Source organism: Cynocephalus volans, chromosome 14 (genome assembly GCF_027409185.1).
Source record: "Cynocephalus volans isolate mCynVol1 chromosome 14, mCynVol1.pri, whole genome shotgun sequence".
Taxonomy (NCBI): domain Eukaryota; kingdom Metazoa; phylum Chordata; class Mammalia; order Dermoptera; family Cynocephalidae; genus Cynocephalus; species Cynocephalus volans.
In genome coordinates this window covers 84,666,304-84,677,153 of record NC_084473.1, presented here as the reverse complement: position 1 = coordinate 84,677,153, position 10,850 = coordinate 84,666,304, and positions in this window count along the sequence as shown.

The window sequence follows — 10,850 nt, the reverse complement described above, 5'->3', positions numbered from 1 at the left end:
TAAGAAAAATGAGGAAGTTATAAACAGTGAAAGTCAAAATTGTGAAAACCCTTGATCATAAGGGAATTATTTTGTGTAGGAAACAGTAGGTGGGGTTTTGGAATGTTCTCAATATTCAATTTATTGACTTATGCATTAGTTTCCTATTACTACTGTAACAAATTACCACTAACTTAGTAGCTTAAAGCAATTCAAATTAATTATCTTATAGTTCTGAAGATTACAAGTCTCAAAAGGGTCTTTTGCGCTAAAATGAAAAGCTGTGTTCCTTTCTGGAGGCTCTAGAGAGGACTCTGTTCCTTGCTCTTTGCAGATTCTAGAGGCTGCCCACACTCCTGGTCTCAAGTGGCATCATTATTCTGTCACATCACCTTCTTTGGCCCTGACCCTTCTGCCTCTGTAAGAACTCTCATGATTACAGTGGGCCCACAAGAATAACCCAGGATTATCTTCCCATCTCCAATCCCTAACTTAATAATGTCTACACAATCCCCTTTGCCATGTGAGGAAACATAATCACAGGTTCCAGGTATCATGATGTGGACATCTGTGGGAGGCTGTTATTTCCACTACCGCTTGTGTACGCACTGTGCTGTGTGCAGGGGATCTCTGTGCAACTCCCTTTTTCTGGATATTTAAGATTCAGTTTTCACATCTGAAATTTTTTAAAAAAAGATTTACTGTTATATAACTTATTATTTCATTACTTCATGAGGAGAGGACCTTTGAAATCAAGAAAAATGAACTGAGAAGTGGGAATTTCCCGCATGGTCCTGATATGGTAATAAAACCACTAGGTTATAAAACAGATAGTGTCATACACATCCACACACGTCAGTTTAAGAATTTTACACTTTGTCCAAACAAGCCTAGAGACACTAGGTTGGGGTTCCCAGGTGAGGATCATATCTGAGGGAGCTGAGCCTCAGCGAGCAACTGCTGGGAGGTTTTTGTTTTGACCTGGAGCTCTGTGGCAGGAAGCGCCTTACTCTGCTGACAGTAGTAGTTTGCAGCATCTTTAGCCTCCACAGGGTGAACTGTGAGGGGGAAGTCAGTCCCAGACCCACTGCCACTGAACCTAGCTGGGACCCTAGAGCCTCAATTGGATGCTTCATAGATCTGGAGTTTAGGGGGTTGTCCTGGTTTCTGTTGATACAAGTTAATAAAGTTAAATCTTCTCATTTGGACACTCTGGCTGGCCCTGCAGGAGATGGTGGCTCTGTCTCCTAGAGACACATCCTAGGAGGCTCGAGACTGGGTCAGTACAATGTGCCTAGTGGAGTCTGGAATGACAAACACACAAAATAAATGGTAACAGATATACTGAGACCATCTCCATGTAGGCCCAGTGCATTGGTGATACTTGTCACCTCAGTCAGGGGCAACACTCTGGATAATGAGAAAACATAACTGAGCCACTTAAAACCTACAACAAATGCCTTAATTCCAGTGACCAAGAACCCAGACACAGTAAGCAATGACAGCCACAATGGGTTTGCACAATGTCTCTCTGCAACGCCCTCACCTGGAACCCAGAGCAGAATTATCCACAGCAGGGGAGCCCCTGACCCCATAACTGAGAGCCGAGCTAGAGGCTGCCCCTCAGAGACTCTGATAAGCTGCCTTTAAGGATGTGTTGAGGAACCTGGACCATTGTGTAGTGACTGAACGTGCAAGTCAGCTCAGAAAAGCTTGAGTTGGTGCTCAAAGAAGACACCTGCTCTTACTTCACCCAGTGGGAGGTGGGATTATTAAAAAATTTCCTAGAACAACTGAAGCATATCCCAAGGGGTATTGTGGCCTCCGTATTGTTTCCTCACCTCCTAGTCTGTGTGAGATGCCATGTGGGGAATTCTATTGGGGCTGCCCTGCATAAAGATGCAAGTTATTTCAGGAACTCTTTTGATCTCTGAAAATTAAAATTCCATACCACCCCAAATACGTCTCAAGTTGTGATCAGTATCAGAGAAAGAAAGCAATGGGTTTTCACAAAAGAGAAAAGCAGATTAGCCTCGTTCAAATGGGGAGGGGAAGTTACCCCACAGAGTAAATGGCCTTTAAACCATGTCCTGAAATGTCATCAGGAAATGGAACTAACATGGGGGGTGACGAAGTATGGGAGCTTGATGGTGGCTGGGGACTTAAACTAATGAATTAACTTGCCTCCATGTGGATAAGGCAGGGTGTCTCCTTCTCCTCAGTCCTGAAACCAGTGCCGCATCCCCCGGAGGCCGGCACAGGCAGAGGTGTCATTACACTGGGCCCTATTCATTGTGAAGGACAACCAGTCCCCAACTTCCGTAGATCTATCTATCTCATCACCAAAGACTTGAGCTGAGGAAACCCATTTTCTCCTATGACAAGATATGGTGTCCCAAGTACATCGGATGTGGTTATATACTACATAATAGATTCATTTTAGATTATAAAGTGAATAGAATGATTTACATTAAAAAATTTCTAGGAGGTTAAAAGGGAACAAAGAATCAACTGAGAATAACCCAGTACAGTATTCTATTTAATAGCTTCATGGGCAGACACTTATATATGCCTTTTTAGAATTTTTAAATTATTGCAGTTTGGGAAAATTGTTTTTATTATTAGATGCAAAAGAGTAATTAGTGGATTTCTTTCCATATACTTTTCTATATTTTTAAATTCTACCTAATATTACCTTTAATCAACATGAAAAATCTTTGATAGGATCTCTAAGAACAATTAAAAACAATATATATTTATATATATATATTTCAATTGAATGGCCCAGAAGAATATCTAAGAATATCCAGAAGAACATTGTATACTTCAGAAACAACAGCTACGGTTGTTTCTTACATACCTTAGAACCTAAATTCATTCCTGTTGTAAGAAATAAAAATATAAATGTGCCTCTAGTCCTGCCTCTGATCTAAACAGCTTTGATATAACTCAGGTCATCCTGCCCCTTTTGCAGGGTGACCTAACACCTTTGCAAGCCTTCACCAGGACCCAGAGCACAAACCGATCACATTCACTCTTTATCTTCCTCATTGCCTTTGCAAGAAGAGAGAAGAGAACTGAGTCTGGCATTCTTACGCACACACCTGGGCGTTCAGTTCTTGAGAAGGGGCCATCATGAAGGTGATGGATCTGTCACAGAGAATGCTGAGATGTCACTGTTACAGGGGAGTGTTCTGCTGTAAACACAGGTGCTGAGGAGGCAACAGAGTAGGAAATAGCATGAACAGCCACAGCCTTGAGCTGCCGCCCACCACTCCCCACCAGTAGGGAGGCCCCAGGAATGCTCTGTGAGGCTCTGGCATGGATGTGGTGGAAAACGGTGGGAGAATAATCACAGTTCAGAGCTGGTGTATGAGTTTTGGTTACGCTCAGTCTCAGAGTCACATCATCTGGCAACTTCACAGTGTCTTCTGAGGGGGGGATGGAAACAGCTCCATGAAGTCTGACTCTGTGTACTGTGTGTGTGTGTGTGTGTGTGTGTGTGTGTGTGTGTGTGTGTGTGTGTGTGTGTGTGCATGCGCATGCATGCGTGTTCACACCATGTTTATGCAGGAAAAAGTGCATATTAAATTGTTGGCAATAATGATTTATAGTATCATGACACAACATACTATAAGAAAGAAAGCTATTTTTAAAACAACTTGATACAGAACTGACTGAGATTAAGTAAAACGGGCAAAGTCTGCCTGCCAATAAATTATACGTCATTATCAGTTTCTGTTAGCAACAAAATGAACTAGATTTCTCATTCTGATTGAGCCAGGTGATGGGGACTCTTTCTTCTGTAGAAACAGATGGAAACCTAGCACAAGATCAGCACTGTCATCTCTGACTTCTGAAAGTAGAAGCACAATATAAACATAACATTATCAAATGCTTTGCTGTGCTAACATTCACATGTTGCCAAATATTCTTTCACCCAAGAGCAGCATCTAGAAAAACAGAAATTGTGGGTATGATGTTAACGGTATTTTATAGTTTATGAATGACCTGAAGCTGGTCTCCAGTCTTAGAGACAAGCACTCTTTACAGAGCTCTGAAGAAGAAATGATAACAGCTAAATGGTAGGGGTTATCATGGCCACATGTCCTGATTTACCCAGGACAGTTACAGTTACGTCTTTTGTTCTAGAACAATTTTAGTAGCATATTTTCACTGTCAAATGTGCTCTGGCTTGACAACAGATGACATTGTCACATATGTGTGGTTCGTGATTGTTTTGTGTTTATCAATATACATATTCTTTCAAAGTAAGAATTTATTCCTTCTGGGGCCAGAAAATTCCAGTGTTTTTCTCATTTCTCAAAACACCTAAAAATGCAACACACCACAACTTCAATAATCATTAAAGCTAGAGGAAAATTAGATGGTCAACTAAACTTTCAGATCCTTTATAAAGTATTCAAGGCCCTGATTTTCAATTGTAATTTAGAATCCAAGTCTCTAAATTCACTGACCAGACCTTCAGCTTTGGAAAATCCTGGGTACTTTCAAGGGGCCATAAACAGGGGCTACAGATCCCATTTTATTTGAATTCTGATGATTTTTAAGGAGCTGCTTTTCCTGACACTCCACACATGCCATCTTCACCCACGTAGCTAAACATTTCCTAAGATTTTTGTTTTTTGATCTACATCAGTAGCCCACAATGATATCAAAGAGCAGTGTTTTGGTGTAAAAATTCCTTTGTTTCAGTCAAAGATAATTTGAGGAAAACATCCCTCTGAATGATCAAAGCAAGGCATCATTTGTGTATCACGTCCAGTGTCTTTTCTCAGGTTTACTGGTGTAATGATTTCTTTTCCTGAGTCTTCATTATCTTCTCAACTTAGAAATCCTTTAGGATGCTATCCAAAATTCTCCATCCTAGATGCAAACATGAGTGATCTCACTAGCAGGATCATCTCAGATACTTCATCTGCAACAGGTACCAAGGGAAGGGGAAGCAGATGTGGAAGCCGATTCTCACTGAACCAGGAAAATACTGTTCATTTAGGCCAGAGTCCTGGGAAGTGCTTTCTTGACTCTACCGATGACAAAGAATTTGAAACAATCATTAGCCTCCACAGGCTGGCTCTGTGGGTGAAATGTGCCCAGACCTACTCTCATAAAAGTGGTCAGAGACCAAAGAGACATTCTTGGATCTAAGTGGATCAGGAGGTTAGGGATTTATTTCTCTTGTTCTTAGAGATACAGCAATTGCCAGCACTACTGCTGCTAAACCCTGACAGGAGAGACGTGTATTAGTTTATCCCCTGCTGGAGAGAAGGTCAAAATGAAGACAGGGTCATCTCATTGTTCAAGTTGGAGCCTAGAGTAATAGCTCCACAAAGAACAAAGGTGAAGTGTGCTTGGAAAATGCTACGTAGCTAAGGAAAAGCACACGCTGGGAATGATCCTCACTCTCAATGACCAGGAGTGTGAGGAGGAATTGTCCACACACAATCACATGAAGTCAAATATGCACACAGAAACACACAACCACATACAGTACAAACACACACACACACACAAACACAAAGTCACATACAGCTAATTCCAGCTACCAAGAATTTATAAAATATTGATGGAGAAGTGTCAAATCCAATGGGCAAAAGTTTGATGGTGTGGAAAATATGAGCATTAAAAGAGAGGTGATGTACGTACAGCTCCAAACTTCTAAAAGTTTAAACTCATGTTTTGAATTTTTCTCTGAACTACACATCTTAATAAAACAAATTATTAGACAGTATTGAATAATCAAATGTTTTAAGTATCAGAGAATGCACTCGAATATTAAAAACCAATACTATGTATTTATTTAGGTGTCTGCAAGAGTAAAGGGATGATGAGCTCTAGGCCCACTTGTCAAAAAGTCACTAAGGAGTAAAATGAATGGCAGAGAACTGTGAGGTTCAAAAAAATAGAAACTACTTTGAAATAAATCAATACAAATTAACCACAGCAACTACAAAAACATTGTTTGAATTGCTCCATTTTTCAGAGAATACCAGGAAATTTTGCCTAGCACTTCATTTTTAATCTTTTCCCTTTGCTGTACCCTTTGCTGAATTCCTGAGATACATCCTCCAGACTGGCTGAAGTTAGACTGTTACTGTGTAGTGAACTGACTTACAACACAGAACAAGTACTCATAACTATGATCTGCTACAATTACAATAACAATTTATGGAGCAGACATGTAAAGCACAGGAAGCAAATGCCAAAATAGACAAGTGGGATTACATGAAACTAAAAAGATTCTGCACATCAAAAGAGACAATCCACAGAGCAGAGAGGAAACCACGAGAATGGGAGAAAGTATTTACAAACTATTCATTCAGGAAGGGATTAATATCCAGAATATATAAAGAGCATAAACAACTCAACATTAAAAAAACAAATAATCCTATTAAAAAATGTTCAAATGACCTGAATCAAGGTTTCTCAAAAGAAGACATAGAGTTGAATAACAGATATAAGAAAAAAAATGCTCAACACCACTAATCATCAGGGAAATAAAAATCAAAACCACAATGAGATATCATCTCATCTTAATTAGAATGGCTATGATAAAAAATAAAAATATTTAAAAAATAACAAATGCTGGAGAGCACGAGGAGAAAGGGGATCTCCTATACACTGCTGGTTGGAATGCAAATTAGTAGAGCGTTATGGAAAACGGTATGGAGGTTTCTCAAAAATCTAAAAATAGAACTACCACATCCAGCAATCCCACTGGTGGGTATTCATCGAAAAGAAAGGAAGTTCACGTTCTGAAGAGACAACAACACCCCCATGTTTATTGCAGCGCTGTTTACTATAGCTAAAATATGGAATCAACCCAGGTGTCCACGGACAGGTGAACAGACGAAGAAAATGTGCTGTATACATGCACAGTGAAGTACTCAACCATAACGAAGAATGAAATCCTGCCATTTGCGGCAACATGGATGAGCCTGGGAGACATTATGTTAAGTGAAGTAAGCAGACACAGAAAGACAAATACCACATGTTCTCACTCATGTGTGGGAGCTAAAAACGTTGAGTTGAACTTTTAGAAGTAGAGAGTAGAGTCGTGGTTGCCAAAGGCTGGGAAGGGGAGAGGGCAGGGGCAAAAAGGGAGAGGGGGGTTCATGGACACAAAATTACAGCCAGGCAGGAAAAATAAGTTCTAGTGCCATGCGACAGTGCTAGGGATCTGCAACTGATAGTAATTAATAGGGTGTTCTCGAACAGTTAGAAGAGAGGAGCTCAAAAGTTCTCATCACAAAGAACAAAATTCTGTGATGATGTATTTGTTAACTACTCTGTTTTGATCATTTCACATTGTACACATGTTAAAATATAACTCTGTATACATGAGAAAACATAACTCTCATGTAAATATGTACTCTCAATGTTTTAATTAAAAAATGAATAAAGTCCTAAAAAATGAAGTAAAAAAAAGGTATACCTTAAATATACAAAATAAAATAAAATTTAAAAATATGCTTATTCTTCAAAAAACAATTTATGAAGATTATTTTATTGGAAAGAGGGAGGGGAAAGGGCAGTTAAGGAGAAATTGGTAAAGGGCCACAAATATGTTTATATTGTGTGGGGATAAAATTTTATTTTTTAATTGAAATAAAAAGAAAAATACAGCAGGCCCTAGGATCGTCTGCTAATTTTTAAAGACATTTTTTGATTCAACATTCACAGGTAGATGGAGCCTTACAGTGTGGGGTGGGTTGAAATATATAATATGTACAAGATTTTTTAAAAAAAGGAATTAATGTACAAAACTAGTATTTTAAAAATACTACTCATTTGGCCAGAAACTTCGAAGATGGGGTAGAGTTTGTTCTACAACTTTCATTTGGCAACTAATTCCTGCTGGTACCACAATGATTAGTTTAATGTTGACTCCGGTCTTGGAGATGCCTTTCTGGGAGAACGGAGCGTGGGGCTATTGAATTCCCTCCTCAGGGAAAGAGCTCAATGCAAACCTGTCCCAAGGACCTTTCACTCATGGAAGGTGGAGCAGCTCCCTTTCCTCTGGGGAAATGTTAGACTTAGCGCCAACCACCACTGCTATTCCTTCCTCTCATACATGTTTATTGAGTTTTGACTGTGGGATAGGAAGTTTGCTATTTCATTTAATAATCAAAATGATAATGGTGGAATGTGACAAATTTGTTCACTGCAGATGTGACACAGTGGTCAGAGTGTAATGAATTTGCTTCCACTGGAAAGCTTGGATGTGGCCTCTGGTCTCTGTGACTCCTCAGACTGTCACTTCATTGTGTGTGACTATGCAAAGGTCCTCTGTCCTCTCTAATCACTGAGCACCCATGGGCTGTGGAGGACAGTCTGCAACCCCCATGCTCCAGTGTCTTCTCACACCAGTCCTCGTCTGTGGACAAATGGGTTATGCAGAATATGTCCTGGCAACCACCTTTTCCCTAGAGGCTCATATGGGATATTAATTATCGCCTTGATGGATCATCTCGTAGTGAAGATCTGAGGAATGTTGGGTCCTGCCTGTCCCTCCTGATTTATCCAGAGGTCCCGTGTTGGCATGTATAGAGGAGGGAGGAGAGGGATGATGAATTGTGTTCCTTCCCTGACTCTCTCCATCCACCCTGACCCTCCATGCACTGCCCAGACCTGCCAAGCACACCCTGCCTCTGGGCCTTTGTCCTGCACCCTTGCTCTGCAGGGTGCACTCATACCTCAGTCCCAGGTGTGCCTCTTTCTTCTCAACATCCAGGGAATGGCTTGAGGGCACCTCTCAGAGAGGTCATCTGTCTACCTTCTCCATGGAACTCCTGCCCTTGCTCACTCCCATCTGTAGTTGCCTTTGCTTGGTTGAATTCCCTGCATAGCACGTATAATTTATGGATGCTATATCTGTCTTGTTGAATTTTTCATTTTTATGACTCCTCCCACTAGAAGGTGACCATAATGAGAACAATATTTTGTCTGCTTATCAATGTCTAAAACCATGTGTGGTGGGAATAAATGACTGAGCTCGTGTGGGCAGAGGCTGGGAACCTTGAAATTCCCTGGATAGACTTGATAACAGGAAACTGAAGATCAGACTTCATCGTCCTTTCTCACAATAGTTATTTCAGAGAACAACCTGCTGTAAACACATAGCAGAACTGAGGTTACTCAGGTCATTTTGAATCACCAGGATCTTTAGCATCTTACGGCATCTGGCGAACCTAATGTCACCTGACTGAAGCCCTGAGGGGAAGGTTAGATGACACTCCCCTGGCAACTGTCTTCTTTTCCTACATTTTGAAGGACTCTGGACCAGCTCAGGGAACACCCCAAGTCCGTAGCATGCTTCCTGCTGCTCTAGGTGGTCACTGGGTCTTAACTCAGTCATCATGAGCCTCATGTTGTGAACATAGAAGGTGGTCCACAGGCTACTCTGCTGCCCTCTCTTCCTGCAAGTCTTCTGTTTCAGAGAAATAGAAGCCAGTTTCCTGAAGTCTTCTGCAACTGCCAGAAAAAAAACAAAATAAAAAACACATGAACATAAATGTGACCACCCAGGAAGTCCTGGGCCCCTCCCTGGGAGCTCGACCTGAAGACTAGACCCTGCCTCGTGAGGACAAGGTGACAAGTGGTTCCCCAGAAGTAATCGACCGTTCCTGCAGAGACAAGGAGATGGCGAGGTGAATGAGGACACACACCTATCCCGATATTCACCAATCTCCACCTATTGTGCCCCTCTTCCCTCTGGCTCTCTGCACAGGGACACTTTCTGAAGAGGTAGAGTTTGTCCCATGGAGTTGCAGGGAGAAAGGACCCCGCATTGTCAAAGAGGGGACACACCTGGGAAATGCTGGGCTCCTCCCTTCTCACTCACCTTGAGGATTGTACACGTGCCATCTTAGGGGATAAGAGAGGAAGGGCCATTGTCCCCTTGTCATTTATCTATGCAGGAAAGTAGTAAGTGAGTTACTTTCTTACCTTTCTTTGCCAGGCAAAGGCTGCTCTCCTGTGCCTCTCTCCATGGATCTGTCTGCTTGCTGGACACCTCTATGGAGACAAATGTGGAAATGTCTAGTCTTATGTCTTTAATATGTACAAATGTGAACAAGAAAGTGACTCCTGCCTCACCCTGACACCGCTTCTCCCAGAAGACCCTGACTCATGAGAGTCGAAGGAAGAAGGAGATAGTGCCAGGCCGTGGGGTCCCATCGCTCTTCACTCATCCCGAGGCCCTGGACAAAGGGCCACAAGCACCTGCCATCCCTCCCACACATGCCCTTTCCTTCCGACTTTGTTGTTGGATCCTATTGTCTCAGAGCTGTCTCTGACAAGGCAAAAATAGTGCTTGTCTTCTCTAAGAACGAAAACAAAGAGTCCACCTTGACTTAGAAGGGACCCAATCTGCTTCATATTGAGCTGATTCTTTTGGCTTAACATATTGCTTTTGGAAAAAAATAGTAATAATTAGCATGGCAGTAATAGCTAACATATACTTGTTTCTTATTAAGCCTCAAATATTAACCTGTGAACAAAGTTACATCATATAACTTTCATAGAAATATTTATCCCAAGATTTAAAAGGTTCCCTGATTTAGGGTTGAATAAACTTTGACATCAAGGGTGAGTTAACTTTTCTAGGGCTCATCAGTTGTCTGTGGCTAGATCACTATGAATGTGGTGTCAGAATTCAGTCTGATGAATTCCCAAGGGAAGAATGGCTGGTGGTAGTGACAGTTGGGGCACTGTGACATTTCCATCAGGGACAAGCTGGGTGACCTCACATACTGATTTTGTAAATCTCATGTTCTCTGATGTATATCATGTGCCTTGAAAACAGTGTCTGGCATGTAATAGACACTCACTAAATACTCTTATTTGTT